Raw genomic sequence first — 25255 nt, 5'->3', positions numbered from 1 at the left:
AAGGGAATTATTTGTTCACCTACTCTAATGTGATGTTGAAATTATGAAGTCTTCATGCAAGAGAGATTTACCTTCTTAACCTAAAAATAATTTTATTTTTTAAATTTTAGAAGCAGTAAAAATAAAAGCTAAATTAGATAGAATGGCTTTTTTAGCCTATGTAGCTACTCTGGATAATATTGTTATGCAGTTACTCTGGATAATATTGTTATGCACTCTAAGCTGTGTAGAACCTTTATGCTATGTCATGTGTTTTAATTTTGTTAATGAGATAGTGAGACTCAGGTGAAGCTCTTGACCAAATAGAGGCAGTAATCTCTATACAGGGCAAAACATTTATTCAGAGTGACATGAGAACTCTTCAGCCACTGGTTGTCCAAAAGCGAATGTGCCATATAGGAGAGTAAAATCATAATATAAATGGATTGCTGTCTCTCTGGTACTAAAACTGACCAGAGTGTATGGCTGCTGAATACTCTACACATGGTTAAGAAGAAGTTGTAGTTGAGTAAAAATACATTTGTTTTATTTTTTTTTTAACTTCTCAGACTTGCAATCATTCTTTTTCTATCTTTAGGGCTCCAATATTAATAGAGTATAGCATGCCTCTTGAATTTGAGCAGATGCTGTCAAGTTCACTTCTAAAATCATAGCAGTCTTATGATGAAATAATTGGTCTTCATCTACTTTGAATTCGAACTTTTCCAAAGAGAAATTTTAAAAAATAAATCTCTACATTTTCTTAAGTTTACAGATACAACTCCATTAGCAAGAAACATCATAGTTGTAAGATGAGTGACATTATAAGCAATAGTCGCCTCAGTCATGAAATTTGTGATATATTTGAAAGTTATTGATAACACCCTGGAAATCATTTGTGAATTTGAAAGCAGCTATCGCTCCACAATTTAAAATAATCCAATTCCAATTTTTTCCATTTATAGTTGAAAGGATTTTTGAAAGACCGTACTATAGCCAGTCTATGGGTAATTTTTAATTTCAGTTGGTTAACTTAAAACATCTTGCTGTCTTAATTACTGCTTCTTTTAAATGGACCACTTAATTACATTCTAAATTCAGCATTCTAAAAGAAGCTTACACTTTAATCAGTGTGTTCTCTACAGCCAAACCTAGATCTCAGCTTCAGTAGTGAGTGGCAAGGGAGGGAATTTGTTTTAACACCAATAATAACTTTTGAGCCAGTAACTGATAGTCTGAAATGTTAGCTAGGCATAATTCTGGTCCACCCAGCACACTTTTTCATTTAGACGAAGACCTGGTTTGGAATTTTGGTTTCTGTACTCCCCATTTCTTCAAGGCTGGGGCATTCATTTTTCTTGCTGAAACTCCATTCTGTGTTTTCGCCTGTTTTTTGTTTCTGTTTCTGTTTTTTAACTGACAGTCTGAAGTCTAGAAGTATCATTTTTATTCTTCAATATCAGTATTCCTAACTAATACTAGTATTTCTATTCATAGTTGGTGGTTACCTTTATGATTAACATGAAGCTGAGGCAGTTTGCCTTTAAATCAGTGATCACTCTCTGTGACATGGTCTGCTTAAGAACAGTTTAAGATTAGATAACAACTTACAAATCTAAGTAATTCTTACTGTAAATTGTAGCTTCTCATCACAACATTTGGGCCATATTTACAAATACTAATCTTGGGAAAGGTAGCTAGGTGTATGGTAATTTACATGTCTACTAAATTTCCATGAAGAATGTTAGAAAATGCCACAGATCAAGCAAGAACTTTAAGTCAGCCCTGGTTGAGTTTGCATCTAGTTCAAATACTGATTGTGTAATTTTGGGATAAGATAGTTATAACTGTACCAAACCTCATTTCCTCATTTGAAAAACTGAGATAATGATCCCAAATTCAAAGAATATTTAAAAAGAAAAGCTAACATTTATTCATTGCTTACTATGATCCATAGATATCATGTCATTTTATTCTAATAATAATTCTAGGAGGAAGCTTCTATTATTATCTCCATTTTAAAGATGAAGAAAAGGAGGCACAAGAATGCTAAGCAGCTAGTATTGCCGATCCTGGATTTAAAACTAGATAGTGCTCCAAACTACCCTGCCTCTAAAATGTAAGGTTTAAATGTCTGATAATGTTTCCATTTTTCCCAACCAAGAACTGACATTGGGGCTGAAGAGAATTAGCATGACATAGAGAAGAATACCTGGAAGGGTTGTTTCTTTTTCATATCAGCATTTATAATAGGCCCCCTAAAACTGGCAGACTTGTATGTCACTGACAAAGTGTCACTTTCCTGTAACATTCTCTCTTGTGAAGTTAATTGGTTTCTGCTAGTTTAAATTTTATGTCTAAAATCAAGTTTCCAAGAAGGAAGCATGTATACTTTCTCCAAAGTGTATGCAGAGACCAGACACTGTATAGGGATTGAAGTGAACATTTAAACATTTTTCTATCCTTCATACATTTCTCACTATAAATCTTGTAAAATGCATCTTTGCAGAAATGCTAGATGTGAGTAATATTTCTAGGCATAAAAGTGGCCAAAATACATGTGTATAATGTCAACCAGGTGATTATTTAATTTTCTTCTTCCTGATATCATTTCCTTTTTATTTGTGTTGAAATAGAGCAACAGAAATATTAAATGATTTACTTAAATTACATCCAGGAAATACTAAGTGGAAAAGTGAGACTATAAACGCCACATTTGTAAACATGATATAGATGAGGAAGACATGTGTAAGAGACCTTGTGTTGGCTGCGTCATTCACATGGATAATCAGGACCCTGACTGTAAAGACAGAATAGGAATGGGGAAGAAGGGAGTAAAGAATGGCAATGGCTTTTAATAATGAGTAAATGACCAGGAAATCAATAGATGAGGATTTAAAGGATAGTACAGTTCTCTCAATGGAACAATTTTTGTGTTGTTATTGTTTGGTTGGGTTTGGTTTCCCTAATAGAAAGAAGAGGGATGAATTAAAAAATACTCTGGACATGTAGGGAGGCTGTTGGTCATAAGTGAAAATTCTTGCATTTTCATTCAAAGTAACTAGAATTATTAGCTTTAATTTAGTTGTGATTCAGAAAATGAGTTCCAAGAACTAAACTGGAATATGAATATCATAAGAGAAGACATGGGAATGGTCTGAAGTTAACAGTGTAAACTGATGGCGATGGTCATCACTCCTAGATGGCCAAAGAATGTCAATTTTTGTGGAAATATTAGCAAATGATCTGACCGTTTTCAAAGTCTCCTCCTTGGCATCCTTCATATCCAACCTAGGTAGTATGTTGACCACTTCGGCTTTACCACACTAACAAAACAAGTGTTGAATTCTAGCCGAGAATTACACGTTTTGTATTTTCTTATCTTCGCCAATATCATTCTCTCTCTTTTGCCAAAGGATTACCTTATAAAGCTTTTCACTAAAGCTGGGTGTTTCCTCAGGGATAATGTAGGAGACGAAAAATTAATTAAAAGGGTGGCTTGCCATTTTAGAACAGCTGAACAACTATGAGGGTGTGAGGGCCAAGCTAGAAAGATGTAAGGAGTAATTTTAAACTACACAGCTGGCCCTATCCCTTAGGAAAAAGAAAACTCTGGTACAACATTATTGAGAACTTACTGGTTTTCAAAGTGACAACTCCTTCACCCCAGAATTGATAAACACACAAAATTTAAGACTAATATTTTTTTCAAAGTAAAATTTCTTAGTTCTTATACATTGAATATGCTTTTTAATTATTTCACTGCTGATAATATTTCCTATCCTAAGCCTGTTCCCTGCTTTTGGCTCTCCAATTGCAGAATCAAAACTTACCTATAAAAAATTATCTGGGAACACTGCAATTTTTAGTAAAATCTCTGTGATCCAGGACTTCTCAGGAATAAAGAAATTCAGGGAACAGGGAGAAGACAAAATGAATAGAGTTTTAAGAACAATGCAGATTAGAAAAATAATAGAATATTTATCTGGATAAAGTAAGATTTGTGCTTTTAAAAATATACATATTTTTTAAAGATTATACATATCCTTTAAAAATTTTATTAAATTAAGTCACGCTCTAATAATATGAACAAAGAAAAGCAGCTTTTATTATATAAACTTCTCTTGTTCTTATACCTGTATCTTTCAGAAAGCAATTTAAAAAAAAAAAGCACTCTTGAACTCCCCAAAAATACTAATTAAAACCAAACAAACATGCAGTGATATTTCATAAAACCTGTACTGCCTGTCAGAAATTCCACCAAGCTCATTCTAGAAGTGCATCTTAAAGACATTTTTTTCTATGCTTTACGTCTTTAATATTGCCATGAATTCAGTTCACCTCATTGGCATTATCTGCTTGCCACATTTCGTCTTCACATCTGAATGGCTCTGAACTTATCAAGGTGACATATGTGTGATTTTTAAATGGAAATTTTAATTTGTCAATCTTAAAGCCTAGCACCAATTGGTAGGGACACTACTTCCTGAACAAAGGAGCAGGGCTTGCTGCATATTCAGTTGCACAGCCTTTGGTGGGTCTCCTAGCTTAGGCCGATCTGCTCCAACTTCACCACATGGGTATGATGGCAGAATGAGGGCCTTACTCTGCAATTTTCCTGATACCCCATGAGGCCTAAACACTCCGAGTGGCTCAAATCCACAAAAAATCTGTTTAAGACTAGAAAAATTCCAAACATCTTCCTTATTTTCTTTTCCACACACAAATGGAATAATGTATCTGAAGTTATCAACAACTCTTAGAAAGCAAAACAAAACAAAAACAACACACTTTCCCTTAAAAGCAACTGTCTCCCTAGAAAGCCATTTTCATTTTAAATGAAGATACAAAGAGTAAAGGGTGCTGAAAATCTTTCACATATATAAGAAATAAACTCCTCCAAAAAGTTAATGCACACTATAGCCAACACCCAGCACATGACTCATCATTATGGAAAAATGAAAATTAAAGCGCTGTGGTTCAGACAATTCTAAATAAAGGCAAACTAACATTAGGGCAGCTTCCAGAGAACAGGAATTTATTTTTTCAAATGTGCTCTTGTCCTAAGTATTTTCTGACTTTTTACCATTATAAGGCCAGTGATATGCCTGCTTTATTTCAAGTGCATAAATAAATTTTTCAAGAAGTTATGAAAATATGTGGCTGCTTAAGCAATTTTTTTCAATAGCCTGTTGGGTGTCTAGGAGGTCCACATGTCAGAAGCCTTTGTTCTTGGTCTACAAGGAAAATTGACAAATACACTTGGGAGTGCCAGGCTTAAAAAGGTGCTAAAGAGAATCTGCCCAATTACCTGAATTCCAATTTGATTCACAATGAAAAGTAGAAAAATTACCTAGATACCTTTCACTGTTGCTATTCTATTTGCGATAGACCTTATCTAACAGTTTATTACACTCAAAAAACAAAGCATATTCTAGAGAAAGAATTCACAGCCCCAGCCTCTGACAGACCAGTCCCTTTGAATTCTTTTGTCAATTTCATAAATTCTAACAACCAGAGGATTGTTTTTTAAGTCTGATTTTTATGCTAGCAGCACAATTTCCTCCTCTGTAAGTAGGACAGATTCATTCCACAGCAACAATGGACGCTTCCCCGCTTAACTTGAGCATGACAGATTAAGCTTCAAGCAGACCATTAAACGCCACTCCCCCTTACAGAGACGGATCCAAAGCGAACGTTTGGGGCCTCTGGCTGCATTTGTTCCTTAAACTTCCAACTGATGAGCCGATGCTGTCCAAAGCAGCCAAATAGCCCTGACAGTGAGCTTTGTGAAGACTGAACAGAGAACTGGCAGAGCTAAGGTGACATGCTTCATTGCAGGTGTTTCCAGGCAAATTCCTTACCCCCAAATTTCACCTGCCTCGGAAAGTTGCCTCGTGTAATGCCTGCTAAAAGCAGGCATTTTGCACATATTTGCTGAATATAAAAGGGAAAATGAGGAGAGAAAAATGTGAGTTTAGAGAAAATACAGAGACCTTGCATAGTTATAGATGCTTTTCAGATCTTGTCAGATCTGAAATAAATGCTGTTATTTCTGGCCAGGTGGTTAGGTGACACTGACTTGAAGAATAGCAAAGTTAAAAAAATAAAAGTAAAAAATTAGGAACACAGTAATGAAACACAAGGAAAATATATAAATAGTTGCCAAAATCTACTCGTAATATTTGATAAATTATATGAAAAAAATGTTTTAAATAGAAAAATGACACTTGCCATATGATGCTTCTGAAAAGACATTTACAGCCTTTTAGAAACCAGTGTGTTGTCTAAAGAAAAGTAAACCTGCATTTAAAATTATAATATGAAGATAATCATTTTTTAGATTGCTATGAGGGAATCTTAAAAAGTTATTCAATGTGTTCCTTAGATATTATATATAAAAAAGCAAATCAGAGGTGGTTTTTTTTGGTATAGAAATAGACTCTAAAATCTGCTTGTTGATGTTAGAAACAGATTGAATCAAATTATTCAAAAGCATGAATGTACCGTTTACACATTTATGTAACTGGTGGCTATTTTGCTTGTAGAAATCTTAAAACTTTCCCAATCACATGTGTATGTTTGTCATTTATTCCTTTTTTTCAGGTGCAAAGAAGGCTACCAAGGAGTCCGTTGTGATCAATTCCTGCCAAAAACTGATTCCATCTTATCGGATCCAAGTAGGTCAAGCATTTTTCTTCTCTAACACAATATATAGGCAGCCCTTACTCAGCAACAATTGCTAACTCAGCTGAAAGCTGCATTGTACTCTTTTGTGTCTCCGAAAGCTGCCAAGGGGAAAGCTGGTGACGGATGTTTATGTTCAAACCTTGCTCAGAGCTAAGTTGGTCTAGGTCTAAATTTTCTCCAGCGTTAGAGCTTGGTCTTCAGATTCAGCTCCACTGCTAACTAACCTTTGCTCCCTTAGTTTTCAGGCTCTCCCCACCCCCACCACATCATTAGGAAAGCAAGAATATAGAAAAATAAAAGGCCTTATTATTTTTCCGAATGTATGAGCACTACAGAAACTAAAGTGCCAACCTCTGGTTGGTAATTTGTGATAATATTAAACCTATTAACTTTTCACTTACTGAAGTAAAAAAACATGTATATAAAATTATATAGGAAGTTTTCAAATAAATTTCTTATATAATTTTTGAAAAGTCCCATCTTTAGCAACACTTTCCATATCAGTGATTACTGTACTAATGACATTTTCCCCATTCATTAAAGAAGATGATTTCCCACTAAAAATATTGCTAGTCATTACTTTCCTTTTTATACAGAGTAAAAAATAACATTATAAACTAAATGCCCAATTCTGATCGAATGTGAAATTTTTAATTTATCTACAAATAATCTTCTGCTCTTTCAGTGACTGCTATAATTGAGTCACCACTAAGAAAAGGGAACTTTTATTGAATCAGCAATTTAGTTCAGTGAAGACAACGATAGGCATTTCTAAATCGTAAAGGCAGTGTTATGGCTTTGTGAATACCAAACTTGCGTAACATAAACTTGAGCAAAATATTGTATATTGTTGACAGAATTTGTCCTCTCGGTGAGTGTGCACATCGCTGCATAATGAACATGTCTATCCATGCATATTTTAATCCCCCCCACCCTCCGAATTTCTAGCTATGTTTCCTCAGGTAAATGTAAGATTTTTTAAAGGGGAAATTGTTTTGTTTAATTCAATTTAATTGTGTTTTAGCTTGGCAAAGCCAGTCACTACGAAGTATGAGCTACTCTTTTCTAGGCAAATTTAGCTCCTCTCCCCTTGAGAAAAGTGAAGGTTGCCTAAAAGCTAGCAACTAAGTAAACCCACAGATTCTCTCTGTTCTCTGAAATGTGAAGCACTGGTCTCCAGGAATTACCCAGTTAGGAGGAAGTTACTGAATTGTGTTGCTTCTTTTTTTTATATTGTGATTTGGGCGTGTGCAAAACCGATGTCTGAAAGATATGACTGTGGCTGGAGACATATATTTAAAATATTTGAAACTTTACAAAAAAGAATAGGCTTGCTGATTTCTTTCTTTTTTAAAATTTTGTGTGATGTACTTGGTTTCCTTCTTCATTTTCCTTCTCTTTTCTCTTCCCCTATCTTTCCTTTCCTTCCATTTCTTTATTTTCTTCTCTTTCATCATTATTTTCCTTCTTCCCTTCATCCTTTCTCCTTCCTTTCCTTCCTCTCTCCCTTCCTTTCTTGTTTCCTTTTCTTCTCATACATAAGTATGGAATAACTAACTCTCAAGTACCATGTACTGGGGCATGGCTTGCATATGGTATAAAATGGGTAAAATAATTTCTCTTTAAACAAAAATCTAACCCTTGCCATCCAATTAGAGATCATAGTCCATCACTACAATAGTTGAGGATGAGACCCACCATAAGGACTGTGTGCTCTTCAAAGAAAAATGATCCTGTGATCAGTCACTAACTATAAAAAGCTATAGCTTACATATAGAGAAATATTCAGTGCAACAATGTTCACAATGTTGAAAAATGGACACGTTCTAAAAACTAACAAGATTATGCTTAAGTAAAACATCATATGGCATATCTCTCAAGTTCTATTATATTATCATTAAAATAATAGCTGTATGAAATATTCCTATTAAGTGAAACAGCAAGATAGATAATTATTTTCATCTAAGATTACAATAGGACCATCCTTTGATCCAATAGTGGAAAAAAAATACACTTTAAGTATTTAGATTATGAAAAGGACAAACAAACAAACTCATGTACATGGACAATGGTCTAGTGGTTACCAGAAGGGAGGGGGAAAATTTTTTAAAATAAAATGTTAAAAAAATAAAATAATAAAATAAAATTTATTTTTTTAAAAAGTATTTAGATTATGGAACTATATGGAATGTTTTTTCCTTTTCTCCTATTTTCTCCAAAATGACATATCATTATTTGAATCAAAATGCCAGAATACCTTGAAACAAAAAAAAAAAAAGAAAAAAGAAAAAAGAAATATTGAGAAATCCATACATGAGTCCCTGAGACACAGTTTAAGTGGGAAAAAACATTATATCATTCATTTATCCATGCAAGTATGCATGCACCCATTTCTTTACACAATCATTAATTTATTCCACAGATATTTTCTGAGCACCCACCACGAGACATCTAATTGGTCAGATTCTGTTAGTACAAAGGTGTACAAACAGGATTTAGGCTCCAAGGTCCATGCAGGCTAGTGAGCAAGGAAAACACATGGATACATAAACATATGCATGATTCTGGTAGAGATATTTTTTATGACCTTGGCCCTGAGCTTCAGGCTTTTCATCTCAATGATAGCAATAATAATACCTATAGATTCTTATCACCCAGACTGATAAGAAGTCAATGCCACATAAACATGAGCCCACTTCTTATATCATAAGCATACTAATATATGTTTAGAGTTTACATGTGCCAGGCACTGTGCTAAATGGCTTTACCTGGAATCTCAGTAAATCCTCACAATCATAGTCTAGCAGAGAGTTACTGGCAATTGTTCACCTTTTATAAATGAGGACATTAAGCCTTAGAGACATTGAATAAATTTGCTGAAGGTCACAGCTAGTTAATGCTAGAGTCTACTTTCCAATCCAAATGACTCTAGGGCCTGAGCTCCCAACCACAGGAGTCTAGCATTTTCCTTCCCTAGACCCCTCCTTACTCTAGTTATTTTCAATATGACATTTATCACTCTAAATTTCATGGACTGAAACTCAATGACCTGCAGCAAACACTATTCTAAGGGACAATATTTGCACGATTTTCATATCTTAATGCAGCAACTTGAGCTTCCATCGAGAATTAAATCCCTAATGAAATTTCCTTGTCAAAATTCTTGCTGAAGGATTGTTTAATTTGCTACTCATGATATCTTTGGAATGACTCTGTGCTTGGGAAATAAGCTTCCCTCCAACATTCTCCCTCTGACTCCCTTTCCTTCTCTCTTCTTCTTCTCTCCTTTTCTCCTCATTTGCTTAATACATGCTTTATTTAGTAAAATCCCAGCTAATAGAGGATTGGAAACTTCTGTGTTTTATTCCCCTCAGGCGATGTCAAGTTGATCTGAAATGTGCACCTTTGCCAATTAATTTTTAAAAACTAATAATAAAGCCTCAAATTACATGCATTTGCAGAAAGAAAGCCAGGATGTTACTTTGAGAGGTTCAGTGGCTGCTATGACCAGTGTCTTCACTATGGCCCCAGGCTGGGTCCTAACACCTGCTATTCCAAAAACTCATTCCGCCCCCCACCCCCCACAAAGAACCTGTAGTTAATTCCACTCAGGAAGACATATAGACACGAGAATCAAACTTATAAAGTGCCTCCATGTCAATTTTTAGAAAAATATCGAATGCATATAAATCTCAGTTTAATCAATCCTTTATATGCATTCAATGTGCAAAGCCACATTCCGATCACAGGGATGAATAATAAGCAAGGATTCAGAAGAAAGGCGGTGAGAGGAAGACTTTGGTCAGGACCAAGAGTACTTGACCTTCTTTGGAGGTGCTAGTGCCAGCTACAGTAACATTCCTGAAGGACATATATTTTCACCTTTTCTCCTGTTGCTGCTAGCTCTACCCCTGGATATCAACAGTCGACTTCCAGGAAGCCCTGTAATCTTCCTGACTGTTTCTAATGTAATTATTTCCCCACAAACACAAGGTCAACCTGTAGACTCCTGTTCTATTTTTCTCTTTCTAACCACCAGCACTCACCCAAGTCAGGTACTCTCTCTAGCCTTAAAGCAGATTGATAGAACTGAAGCTGACCAAGATAGACCAAGCTATATAGAACATGAGCGGGCCAAGGATTCAGGCAGATATTTTCTGGGTCTTCCTTCTTAAGAGCATATGCCAATCTGAGTTATCATAAAGATCTTCATCTCATCACTGGCCAATGTGAGAGCAGCTCCTGGGAATGGAGTCAGAGCAGAATCAAAGAACGGAACAGGCTCAAGAAGATGGCAATCTGCAGTTATACTGGCATTTGCTGATTGGTTAAAGTAGCATTACTTTCCTTCTGTAGATCAAAGGGAAATCTTTGAGCTAAGTCAGGTAACTTGTGCTGAGACGGCAAGCACTGACTGGTTGACCTAGGCCTTCCTTTCCTGGGAGAAGTGAGCATGGAAACTTAGTTACGTTTTGATTTGCTGATGTGGGACTTAGCATAGCTACTCTGGTTACTTTAACAAAACTATCTTACGTTCACACTTTGGTTTCTTTGGATCTTAGAAACAAGGCTGTAATCTCAGAGGATCCTGGTCTGAACATGGATCAGAGGAAGGCAGCAGAAAAGATGATGTAGGTTTAGACTTTCTATCACTCTAAACTGGCCTTGTGTGCCCCAACTTCCCAGGAATAATCACTTTGTGAATCTAAAAATTCAATTTTCTATGGAAAATTGCAGTTGTAGCCCCAGAGAGGCCAAACAGTGAACAAGTCAAGACAACCCACTTCTGGTTTGCAGAGACAACTAGCTCATCAGGTCTGATCATAGTTAGTTTGTTTCTCTGTGTACCAGGAAGCCCATGGTCATCACTTACCCAGTGACCAAACCATTTAGCTCAGAGCAGAGAGGTGCTCCTCTGTCACAAGTGGCACACTGAGGGGGAAGGAAACTTAAGAGCAACCTTGAAGGACCAATGTGGGGCCAGAACCCTGGGCAGGAAATGGCTAAGCAGATGCAGAAGGCATTTTTGAAGAGGATCGTGGGAGTTTCCCAAAGAGACCCATGCTCTGCACTCTTGCCTTTCCTGATGTAACATATAGCAAAATATTCTGTGTGTCAACAATTATATGAAAGAGTATAACAAAAGATGCTCTGAATTAGGAGTTAAAGGGTCTTAGTTCTAATGCTGTGACCACTTGCTCTTAGCAATGTGGCCTTGGGTAAATCATAGAGTAATTGAGCCTGAGGCTCTTTATCTGTAGAAGGTTCTTCTGGGAATCCTAGTTAAAAAAGTAAACGACCCTCGATACAGAGCAGGCTATCCCTGTAAGCAATTCAGAGGTGGGCTTAAGTGCACAGCTGAAATAATATATCTTTTTATTCATTCACGTATTTATTCCCTAGTTAAGCATGTGTAAAGTACACCATTCTATGAATTCAAATATGTAATAATTAAGGATCCTATCATCAATAAACTCCTAGTCTAGTGAATTGCATTAACTTAGATTGAATTATAGGCTCCAAAGAGTATACTATCTGCAAAAGATGAAAATATTTGTTCAATCACTCATTCATTCAAAATTTTACTAATAGTTTGACATAGGACAAGTTGTTTAACTTTATTGAGTTCTGGTTTTCATCTTTATGAAATAAAATACTTATAGTCTAATGTGTATAGTTATTGTTCAGATTAAGTAAAATAATCCATTCCAAACACTTTGTGCTTGGCACATAGTGAAAGCTTAATAAGTGTTATCTATTATTATCATTATTGCGGTTTTTTATTTTAATGGTCATTATTCCCTTTATAAATCCAGAGTACACAAGGAACTGAGACAGGTGCCGCCAGGGATTACAAAGCATGAGTCGTATTTGCTGACCTCAAATATCTTCAGTTGCATAAAGGCAATGAAAAATTTTATAAACAGGGGCAAATAAGAACACATATAAAAGACAAGAGAGCCTAAGGAAATATAAATATGTGGGACAATACAAAATCATATGAATTAGAGGGAGAAATTGGGTTGTGCAGGAAAGGCTTATCTAGATGGAAGCATTGCAGTGAGCTTTTTAGTGTTCTGTGGCTGTGTACTTTTGCACAGGCTACATATTGCCAAACTTTACAATTATCATTCGTACTAGAGTGTAAAGTACTCAGAGGTTTGTGACATGGTCCTGGGAAGGAAATTTGCATTAATATATTAGATGAAGAAAGAAAATATTCTTGAGAGCAAAAGCATAAACTCATCACCACTTGCTCTCAGTCCATTAATCTATACTCATGAGAGACAGTGTCTTTCAGACTCAAATATTCTCAGAATATTGAAGTCCTCTACATTACTCTGCCCTCCATTAGTTATTAAAGCATTGTTAGCACACTAGATTAATACATAAAATCTGTAACTCTTATTACCATTTTTCTGGCCTTGAAAAAGGGGTAATAGACATCAAATTTTGACAATGCCTCTATGAATCTCATTTCATAAATTCTATCAGGCATATGGCATTTTTATATATTGATTTGCTAATATCTTCAAATCTACTCTTTTAAATTATACAAAACACCTAACTTTTACCAATAAAACATGTAAATGCACACAATTTCCAGAACACTAGGAAGATAACTCTACTTACAAAAAAGAAAACATTTTCTATAATCACACCATTAAGAGATAACCACTAAAAATGATTTTAGTGCATAGCATTCCAACCATTTTATACTCTTCATGTGTAATATATATGTATTCACTATTAACCACTACATTGAAAGCAAGGCTAATGGGGTTATGCTTCTCCTAATTTACCACTGGCTTGCTAGGGGTACACTTCATTTTTGGAAGATGATGGACTGTTTACCTACCTGTTGAGGGACTTCTTGCACTGGTCTTAAGAGAGACCCCAGCCAGTCTCTCTCATGTATGGCACTCAGCTAGTCCACGGGACCTGCTAATATATTTGTTGTCCCAACATGATCTGGGGATCAGACCATTCAGATCCCTCTGTCGCCAGACTTCCAAGACCAAGATGACTTTCTCTGCTGTCTCTCTCCTGTCTCTTTTATATTTTTAGAGTCAGCTAGGGAAATCAAGTGCTATGAAATGGTTCTAGATTATTTTATTAATTTCTTTATAAATTCTGCATGTGATGATTTGTCTCACACTTCACTATCTCTTATTGACATCTTAATCAAATCTGAGGTAGGAAGAATTAAATGCTAACATCTTGTTACATAATATCATCATTCTCTTCAAAAAGTTGGGATCATTCTATATGTATTTTTTAGTCTGCTTTTGTCTCTCCACTTTATATTGCGTGACCCTTTTCCTGCAGCATTTTATAATCTTATGTTATGCTAAACTATTACTTTAAAGTATACAACATTTTAAGCATGTAATATAAATTATTTTACCAAACATTTATGCTGGATCATTTATTGTATTTCTAATTTTTTTCATGATTACAGCATTGGCAAGCATTATGCATAAGTTATCTACCTTGAGGTATGGACTATTTCTCAAAGATAAATTTCTAGACTTTTGATACATTTTGATAACTTTTCCTCAAGAAATTGTACATCAATTAATACTTCCAAGAGCACGGTATGAGAAAGTTGATTTCACTTTTTCCTTCACCAGAACTGAATAGTATCTTTTAGTTTTATAGGAAAAATTATATCTTACTAATGTTTAAAACAGAATTTTTCGATTGCCAGTAAAATTGAATATTTTCATTTGTATGTTGATCAATTTCATTTCTACTTTTGTAAATTTTTAAAATTATTTTTTTATGCTCAAATCCGGTAATTTTTGGTCTTCTTTAAAGGAATTTGTTATTTTGAGGATAATAAACTGCATGTTATCATATATGTTGTGATTTTTCCAGATTGCTTTCTGATTTATTTTTTACGGTGTTTTAAAACATTCAGTTTCGCCTTTTATGTTATAAAGCTATCAGTAATTTTAAAAAAGTAGTTTATATATATTAATACTTGGGCTTTCTTCACAATAAAATAAAATAAATATTTTGCTAATTTAGCTGTCAAAATTTTATTATGTATATAATTTATTATCATTTATTATAGATGCATGTATAGTTATATAGTGTTATAATCTATATGAAATTTATATTCATGTTTAGTTTGAGATTAGGAACAATAGAGTGTTTTTAATTTTAATTTTAACATTAATTTTTTGAATTAAAATATAGTTTGTATACAATAATACATTAATTATATTAGTTTCAAGTATACAATATAGTGATTTAATATTTTTATGCCTTATAATGTGGTCATCCTACTAATACCAGTAATCAACTGTCACCATGCAAACTTATCACAGTATTATTGACTATATTCCCCTTCATCTTTTTTATCCATCCCCCGACCCAACCCCTCTTATAAATATCCCTGTGGTCTTTGTTTCTATAATTCTCCCAACAGAATTTATTGAATAATCTGAAATCTCTTCATTTTTATAAAAAAGAGATTTTAATCATATACTCAGTTATAAACATTTAGTGTTATTTGTGAACTTTCCATTCTGTAGATAAAGAATACACCATAAGAAACATAATATATTTTATACTTGGTAACGCTATTCCCATACATTTTTCTTGTTTTTTAAAAAGATAAAAGTTTCATTGATTAATTATTGATTAATAATTTTAGAATATCCAGTGTTTTGAAAAATAGCCCTTGTATGATATTTAATAAAATGTAGGATTCAAAACAGTATATACAATAGTAAATAGAGTGACTGTATAACTTATCATTTAACTTAGAATAGAAAGTGAAAAACAGAGCTATGAATAATTACAATGACAAAGAAATGACATGTATGTTTACACTTAATAGGTGTGCTTTAAAAAAATAACTTGAAGGCAATACATTGCAAAATGTGATATGATTACACATTTTTATCAACATTTTTGTGTATTTTCTTACTTTCCTATAATACATATTAATTAATTTAATAATTATTAGAGGAATGATGATAATAATAAACTTTTGATGCTTACTGTGTGCCAAGCACTGTCCTAAGTATTTTACAAATAATAATAATCCCCATATGGTCTTGTGAAGTAAATAAAATAAAAATTTTAATGATGAAAAAACTGAGACAAATAAAAAAAATAGTTACCTAAGGATATGTATTTAGTAAGTAGTAGGGCTAGAATTTGAACTCTATAGGTTATGCAGTCTAAAGATGAAAAATGAAGAGACATTTTGTAAAGCTGACAGTAACTCTTTCCATGCTGTTATTATTCCTCACATTGGTCCCCTTTCTTTGAGCATCATTATTTCTACGTGACTTTCCAGAATTTCTGCCATAATGGAATTTGAGGTGCCTCCTCACAGATTGTGTATGGGTCCCTGTACGAAACTGTGGGCCCAGACGAAGGAGTGAGAACACAAAATGGCTTTATCTAGCTTTATCTTTTCAAATTGCCTCTTTAGTCACTGATGGCATAGGGCCAATTCAAAGCCAGGTGGATAAGGGAGACCCACCACAGTGCTAAGTGAACATGTTCTGTGGTGGTGTTCTGTGCTTGTTTTGGTAATCAGCAGTTTGCTGCTGTGAGGCCTCCCCTCTGCCCATACTCATGATCCCCTGAAAAGGAAATCCTAGCAGTGCTTTTGCTCTCTGCCTACATGGCACCTACATTGGGGGATGGTGTAAACTAGGAGTTGAGTAGGCCATGCGATACCTGCTCTAGGAGGCCTCCAGGTCATAATGCGTACTCAGGTATCCCACTGCCCTTCACCTCTACCTTCTCCAATTTGAGAGATCTTCATAGGGTTCTAACCACTTAGATAAGCTGTTTGAAGCCTGAGCTAGTTCAGTCTTCCATACAATTTAATTTTATATATAGAATGTTTTGTAGTTTCTTTCTATATTCATCATATTTGGCTTGTTATTTATGCGTGAAGATGGCACACCTCCACCTTTCGATTTACACATTAATATAGTGTTCTCCATGATTTGTTATTTTAATCGAAAATCTATGAGAGAACAATCTTCTGTGAGTATTCCAATGGCCTTTTTATTTAGAAGTTTTCACATGTTACACTTTTGAATGAGTAGAAGGAAGAATTCAAAGAAAAATGATGGAAAATTTGGCCAAGAATACCCGAAGATTAAAAACAAAGAAATAATAACCACCAGACTAAACTGGCCTTCACTCAAAGGTATACAGGGCATCTGAACTTACCCTACTTATGGCTTTTTGTGCTTTCTCATACTTTACTATGGATAAATTTTAATCACATCTAATAATGTTACATATATCTCTAGATTGTTGTCACTACTTTATATAAAATATAGGAAAAAATGATGATTTTCACCTATGTTAATAAGACTTTCTTAAATCCATCTATTTATTTACATTCTGTGCCCAGGAGTGATTATGTTTTGAAGATAAGTAACAGAATTAGTTTTTTGGTTTTTTTTTAAATGGTGTTTTATAATATACTGATACTGGGAGACAATCAATGCATTACTGCATCAAGCCACATACCCACCATCTTCCTTTCCTTGAGAGAGTTATTTTAAAAGAGAGTTATGGAACAAAGACATGAAACAGAATGATTTGAGCTGTTACCATCTTGATTTCTAATTTGATACTACCATCACTCTTTCAGTTTTTGTATATTTTTTTTAAAAATTGCACACATACATTCTAAATAGCTTCTTATTATGTGAATTATAAATGTGAGCCCAGAGAAATATAAAAATTGTTCACATTTTGGTAATAATCAGAAAAACAGGGTTATGGGTTTTCTCTATATACTAGGATTATATTTAGAATTCCAACAGAGACATTTTCATGGAATGAGAACTTATTATGTGCCAGACATTATACTGGGTCTCTATCCACACTTCCTCATTCACTGTCCTCTTTTAATCATGATCATTCTATAGTTGAGGAAACTGAGATTCAGAGAATTTAATTAACCCACCAAAATTACTTCATTTCCAGAAATTTAAATTCAAATATGATGATTCTATACTTTAGCTTTTCATATTTTCTGCCAGGGGTCAATAAAATGTTTATGTTTTTATTTTTAAGCCATGGAACCAATATGTAAAAGTTACACAGAGTATATTGTTTTGAAATAGTTGTTGCAAGAAGAGCTATTTTATTTATTTATTTATCTATCTATCAATTAGTTGATGTGTTTCTTTTTCATGAGAAATTCAGAGCAAGGCATTTTACATTATCTCTTGAAATGAATATCTTAAGTAACATGGCCAGTGGTATGGTTAAAAATTCAAGTTGAAATAGTTGAAAAGATGGGTACATAATTGGTACAGTTTGGGATACAATGATTGTATTATGCCAGACAGCGCAAGGTACATAATCTAGTTCCTGACACATAATAAACACTTGATAAAAGCATAGGTAGTTAAAATGAATTTTCGATGATTCATTTTATATGGGAATAAACTTTTGAGAATAAACACTGGGTCTTCTAAATTTCTGGCTCCCTTAAATTTTCAGCCTCTTCCTATGAATAGGTTTTAAATGTACAATTATATCCATTGGTATCTCTACTGTCTCCATTTTCTTTGGAATATTGAAAACTTCTGTCTGTTTAGGGCAGTTCTGTGGGAGAATTAATGTGGAATTGATCTGGCAAATAAGCACTTGGTTCCCCACTGCCTTTTAAAACAAGAGGAGATTATCAAGTTTCCAATGTTTTGTGATTATATCTGCAGGAAATTTCCAAGTATTGGGCATACCCACATCAGTGTCCTCAGTGTCCCAAGAACACATTCCCAACTCAATAGGAATGTTTTGTGGCTAACCTGTGACTGTTGCCCCCCAATTAAGAGTGAACAATGAGGAATTTAAAATTCAAATAAACATTTCTATAATGTAAGGCAATTCAGATACAGGTGACGTTTATTAAGAAACTAACTCATACAAGAAACTGCCAGCTAAATTCACACGTTGTATATACTTTGCCATTTAACAAGTATAAAATAAAATAGTTATAACAATCTCCATTTATTTTTGAACAATACGAATAAGATTAAGAAGGTAAGACTTAGATAAAGAAAACTATGGAGATTTATTGTAAAATATAAGAAAGCATAAATTAAGAGATATAGCATGAGCTAACATAGTTTATATTTTGTAAAATGTCATTGTTCCTTGAATACATTTCACTATAGTTCTAAATAAAATCCTCAGACTATTTGTTAAATATTTCTGTTAATTATTCTTTGTGTGTTTTTTGTGTTTTACTGTGGGACTTAATCAGCAGATTATTGGGGGTGGGGAAAGTAGGTTCTGCAGAAGAGTGTGTTTTGTTTGGTTACTGCTATATCCCCAGTGCCTACTATGTTTCCATTATATCAGACATTCAAGTATATTTTGACTGAGTGAGCAAAATAGAGACTTGTCCAAGGTAACATGTTTTCCTAGTTCTCATTTTTTAATATGTTTTTATTTATGTTCCTTTCGCTTCAAAACTCATTTAATATAAACTAGATGCCTATGACTTTGCCGTGTTATGTATAATTAATATAACAACAAAAGTTTAGTTTGAAATATTATTTTTTAGTTTAACTTTAGGATAGTAATATATCCACATGGTTCAACACCAAACAGTATGAAAAGGTTTATGATAAAAGTTTTTTTACCTCTCTTCCTCATTTATGTAGTTCCTCTCATATAGGCAAGCAATGCTGTTAGTTTCTTACAAATATTAATAGTTATTTTACAATATATTTATAAATGAAAATAAATAACATTTATTACATATTAATGTCTAAATACTATAATTATAAAAGTAAATTGAACAAAAAATCCCTTTTCCTTTTTGTATAAGTTCATAATGCACACTGTTCTTCACTTTGTTTTTCACTTAGCAATAGATTTTTCAAGGTCATTTTATTTTAATATGTTTAGAACATTTCATTCTTTTAAAAATTGCATAGCAGATTTCTTTTTACAATGATTGCAGGTAACATAATATGACATAATTAACAACTCATCTGTGAATTTGCATTTAGCTTGTTTGCTGTTTATAATATGCTATTTTAAACAGTATGTAGGACGAATTTATAGAAGTGCAACATCTGAGGCAAACATGTGTACCTTTGTAAATTTTTGGGTTATCCTCATTATCATTCCTAGAATGGTACTAATTTAAACTTTCAAGCCTTCACCAAACACTCTGTTTTTTCAAAGTCTCTTCAACAAATACATTGTTTTATCAAACTATTTTATCTTTGTTCAAACTTGGAAGTGAAGAGTGCTGTATCATGTAATTTTTAATTTAATTTATTTTATGATGAGTGACATGGAGACTCTTGTCATATGTTTAATTGCTATTGTATTTTTTGTGAACTCTCTTAATATCCTTTATGCAGTTTTCTATTCATTTATTGATCATCGTTAATGATTTGCAGGAGCAGTTTATATATCAAGGAATTTAGGCCTTTGATTTCTATATGCAATTCAAATAGTTTTTCACTTTTGACTACTGCATTTTGTCTTTAATTATAGTACTTTGTGCTAATCTGGAAACTTTCTTTTCTTTCTCTCTTCCTTCTTTCCTTCTATTCTTTCTTCCTTCCTTCCTCCTTAAATTAGAAAGAATCAATTTTTTTTTTGTGGCTACTGGGTTTTCTGTAAAACTTTAAAAAGATCTTCCTCATTCCAAATTTAATCAATAATTTTTCCATTTAAATTTGATAGCTTCATTATTTTATGCTTAAATCTTGAAAAAGATACAAATTTCTTTTTCTTAGATGATTACACAGATTCCCAAGATGATTTAATAATTATCAATAACATCTCTGTCAATCATTTAAATGATATTTATATATCAAATATATCTTTTTAAATAAATAAAATAACTAAATATCAAATATTTACTTGGTTCTATTTCACATAATTCTATTCTGTTCTATTAATCTATTTGTATATCAGTGTTGCATTCTTAAATATAGATGTTTTATTACATATATCAAAATACATAGGAGGAGGGAGTCTGTCTACAGTTACCCTTCCTGCTCAGAAATTTCATGACTACATATAAAGATAGCCATGTTAGAACTTGAATTAATGAAGCAGAAAAAGTCAGATCACAAAATTAAAGATTAAAATAAATGAGGGAGAGAGAGAAAAGAAAGAGATGGTGAGAGAAAAAGGAGAGAAAGAAAGATTGCCTTGCTTCTGGAAGTGACATTCCAAGTACTTCTCTTGCCCTTTCATAACCATGAGTAAGACTTGCCAACATTTCCAATGGACAAACCTTAATCCCAGTTAATTGGAAACTATCTTGTGATCCAGAGATCAATCCCATGATCGTATACGGTATCATTCTCTTTATAACTTCCCTCCATCTTTCTACTTTTTAGGATGTTTTATTTTATAAAACAAATATATATTACGTTAACATTAAAATTTATATTATTGGGTTAGCTCATTATTGGTCTATATTAGTGTAGTATCAGAAATTACTGATACTAATAACTAAATATGTAATGATTATAAGCAAAAACATACTGACAATTGTATAATTGTAGACTACTTTGCTATTAATTATCTTGGCAATGAATGGTTCGACCTCCAAGTTTATCATCAAGAAAAAGAATATTGAAACTGGCATCTTCTGTGTGCTAATAGAGAAGAACCAAATGATTTCCCAAGTAAGAACTCTGGGCTGCTTAGAAAAGAACATTACCTGGAATAGTCATCAGGGGTAGAAAGATATATCTCATGAATATCTCAGGTAATTTGATTCTTTCTAGTTAATTTCTAACAAGCATGATTCAGGACAGTCATTGAGGCATTATCATTCAAAATATGAAATCCACTCTCCTTTTACATGTGCCCCAGTGTGCATAGTCCCCAGAAGCAAACCCCATAGCCAGCTGTATTCATCTTCTTGTCTTAAACATGCAAATTTTATTATACTGTCTTTGTAGTCCTTACCATCTTCCCTTGATGGAATTACTTGCTCCCTTCCATAATCTCATAGTAGTTTGTATATTCTTCTCAAATGATTACCTTGGGAAGGGATCTGCTATTTACTGGACATTAAATAGCTCTTGTTTTTCACACTCAATTTGATTTGATCCCAGTTTCTCTATCCCAGAAGCCTCTGAGATTGATATAATTGCTGCCATTTTGCAGGAAGATGCTGAGTCATAGTTTTAGGTGAGGTTTTAGGCCATAAGCTTCACTACTGGCTCCATTAGGGTCAGGGAGAGAAAGAATCTGATATCCTTGGCTTCCACAGAGGAAGATTCCACAGAAAAGAAATAGAATTCCATCAACCAAAGGAAATTTAAGAAAGACTGAAAAAAGAAATATCTGGTAAGATAGAGAAAACCATTTTACCATTAATGAATTACTCCATATAATAAACAACTCCAGATTTTATTTCATAGAACAAAATTTAATACATACTTTATTTTCTTCATGTCCTAAAGTATATGATGGGTATATGTATCCCAAAATTTCACATTTTTCTAATCTTTCAATTTAGTATTGCAATCAGAGAAAGAAATTAGGTGAATTTGACTTTTTCTTTATTGACCCGAGTTATCGCTTAGAGATGCCAACATCTTCAACTTTTTAGTATTGACAAATATTTCATAAATGTACATTTGTACATTTGCTATTGTATTTAGCATGTTCATTGATTTATTGCCTAAAGACTCACTCTCTATATATCCTTTCTCTAAAAGTGAAAATGTATTGTTTGTTTTCCATTTTCCAAATCCTCAAAGAAAGCAGATGGTGGATCAGATCTCAGACCAAGTTCTCTCAGAATCTGGGATATAATCCAATCAACCTGGGACCCTAGAACTCATCTGTACTTATATATTCTCTTATCAATCATTCTGTACCTCAACAGATGCTCTCTAATATCTGTTCAACCTTCCCTACAAAAGTTCCTTCTCCCTGACAGAGAATATGCTTATTATAAGGATACTGATTGATTCTATTGCGTCTTAATTATAAATAACTTTATATCAATATCTTCGAATACCAGGCAAATTCTTTCCTGATCTTCTGCTTGTCCTGGAATACCAAACCCTCCTCCTACCCCAATTCAATCCTTCTTTTGGTCTTTACATATTTTCCCTTTGAGATGTAAATTTTTATGTTTCTGAACATATGTATATAGGTCTGGGCCAAACGTTTGCATCATTAAAGTAGTATAGTAAACCTAGGAGGAAAATAACCAATTGTCAATGGAAAATGGCCCACTTAGAAGCAAGTGTGATACTGATTGTATGACATTAACTCTGAGGCTCTTTGAGGGCAGAAGCAAATGAGGGTAGCAAGCCTTTCTATGGCATGTGCTAGTGTGTTAGTGGTCTCCTGATAAATTAAAGGTGAGCTTCCGCTATACTTCTCATGTAATATCAAACAATGGAAAAATTATTAGATTATATTTCCAAAGAGAATTCAAAGTAAAGAATTAAGTAAGCACACATTTTCTATCATTTATAATTACTGATGAGGTCAACACTTACAAGATTTAAAAAATCATTTGAGAAAAGAAAGAAAAGCAGCCACACATATGACGGAAATTTTACAAAATAATGTAAAATTCTTCTCAAGGGTAAATATATATTTATTTTGAAACATCCATATCAAACTTTCCAATTAGATTATTTGTTTTTCCAAGTGTGCTCCACATATATGCTCTGCATGTTTATTGTGATTCACTAATTTATTTGATTGTGAGTGTAAAATGTATAAACAGTATATTTTGCAAGGGAGTATGAATTCTCTATTTAATAACTGATAAAGATACAAATCCTCATAGAACTTATAAGAATAAATAACTACACTAACAAGTGATTAAATAATATTTGTGAAAAGTGCCATGAAGTAAACATCCAGAATACAATAATGATATAGAATATGAAAACTAAAACTTGCTGAGGCAAGTTTTCAGAAATATTTTTTATTCATTCACTCATTCATTCAGCACTTGCTGTGAACCAAGCACTCTTCTAAGAAGATAGGCAAAGCATCTATTCTTGTCTTTGTGTTTGGTGGGAGACAGGTAGATTCAAAATAGACAGAGAAGTAAGTAAATGAAAAAGCTTACAAGCAGTGGTACAGTAATTGAGCAGAGAATAATTGGATTGCTATCTTCCTTTGAATTTGACAAGAAGAGGAATATCTAAGCTAAGATGAATAACAAGAGAAAAAAGGCATTAGGAGGAAAGGCCTTTCATAGAGAGAAATGCAGAAAACCCTAAGCTTGGGATAAAACTGATATGCTTAAAACAAAACATACACATATACATATACACAAAAACTAGAATGAACGATGGAGCCTATTGGATGAAGACTAAAGTGACTACATAATTATCATCCTAATCAAGACATCTTTGAGAGTGAAAGGGGATGCTGAAATAATAACTAGGCAACAAGCATCTAGGGCAAACTGGGCCTATGATCACTTTAGACTAGTGCTTCTCTACCAGGAGCAATTTTGCCCTCTCAGGGACATCTGGCAATGTCTGGAGTCATTTTTGGTTATCACTGTTTAGAGGGAAATTTCTTGGTATCTAGTGGCTAGAGGCATCCTACAATGCACAGGACAGCACCCCACAACAAAGAATTATCTGGGGCAACCTGTCAGTAGTGTTGCAGTTGAGAAATCCTGGTTTTGACAGAGAAAGACAACAATTCTAAGTAGGAAGAGAGCAGAACATATGGAGATTTGTGAGTTATTTATATGTTATTCTAATTGCCACTTGAAGCCATTGGAGATGTTTAAATAAAAGAGTAATACATGTCATTTGCAGCTTTAAAAGATCTCTGGTTTCCCTTTGATGAATGTAGGAGAGAGGGGCAAGGACAGAATTGTGGAAATCTTAGAAGACAAGACACTTCCTTAAACTAGGGTGTCATTAAATAGTATTTCTTTTCCGGCCAAATATTGTAGAGGGAAATGTCACTTTGGAAATAAAGTAAACAGGGCTAAACTATGGAAAGGATGTGAAGAACAAGGGGAAAACAAATCAGTAATAACTTCTAGTTGAGCTTGAACAACTGGATGCATGATGTTTGTACTATTGAAGTTATAATAACATAAGCAGATCTAACTGGAGTGTGAGAGGAATTGAGCTGTGCTTCAATAAGGTTTGTGATGCCTATCCACATGGAGACTGGAGTTCTGGGGAGAAGTCAGGCTGGGCTTACAGATTTGTGAATCATAAGCACATAGATAGTAATTAAAGTCCTGGGTGAAGACATAATCCTTTAGAAATAGTGTAAAAGTTAAAAAGAATTTTTTTTTTAATTGAAAAGGGAGTCCTAAGTTTCCTTAACTTTGTGAAATAAGATAAAGTAGAAAAGTCAAAGGACGGACTGAAATGGAGCAACAAGTAGAGCACGAAGGAGCACAGGACAATCTGAGCCTTCAGAAGCCAAGAGATAAAGTAACCAACTATCTTAAATGACACCCAGGAATGAAGTAATATCAAAAAAGAGATTTGAAAATTAGGTTTGGAAACATGTAATCTTGAAAGGAATAGTGTCATCTGGTTGATGGGGTATGGAAGCACAGCTGAAATCTATTGAGAGAAGTTCAAAGCAA

General features: G+C 33.6%; 1 non-coding gene across 1 annotated transcript in view; it reads left to right on the top strand.

The window, feature by feature from the left end:
- Positions 1-25255, top strand: part of LOC107498386 — a 973375-nt gene that overhangs the window by 745101 nt on the left and 203019 nt on the right. The window contains exon 3 of the transcript XR_004951414.1: positions 6586-6659. This is a non-coding gene — a transcript (uncharacterized LOC107498386). The remainder of the gene's footprint in view (positions 1-6585; positions 6660-25255) is intronic.

The sequence above is a fragment of the Rousettus aegyptiacus genome, unplaced genomic scaffold (genome assembly GCF_014176215.1).
Source record: "Rousettus aegyptiacus isolate mRouAeg1 unplaced genomic scaffold, mRouAeg1.p scaffold_m13_p_6, whole genome shotgun sequence".
Classification (NCBI taxonomy): Eukaryota; Metazoa; Chordata; class Mammalia; order Chiroptera; family Pteropodidae; genus Rousettus; species Rousettus aegyptiacus.
The sequence above is the reverse complement of the archived record's forward strand: the minus strand, read 5'-3'. Positions and strand labels throughout refer to the sequence as shown.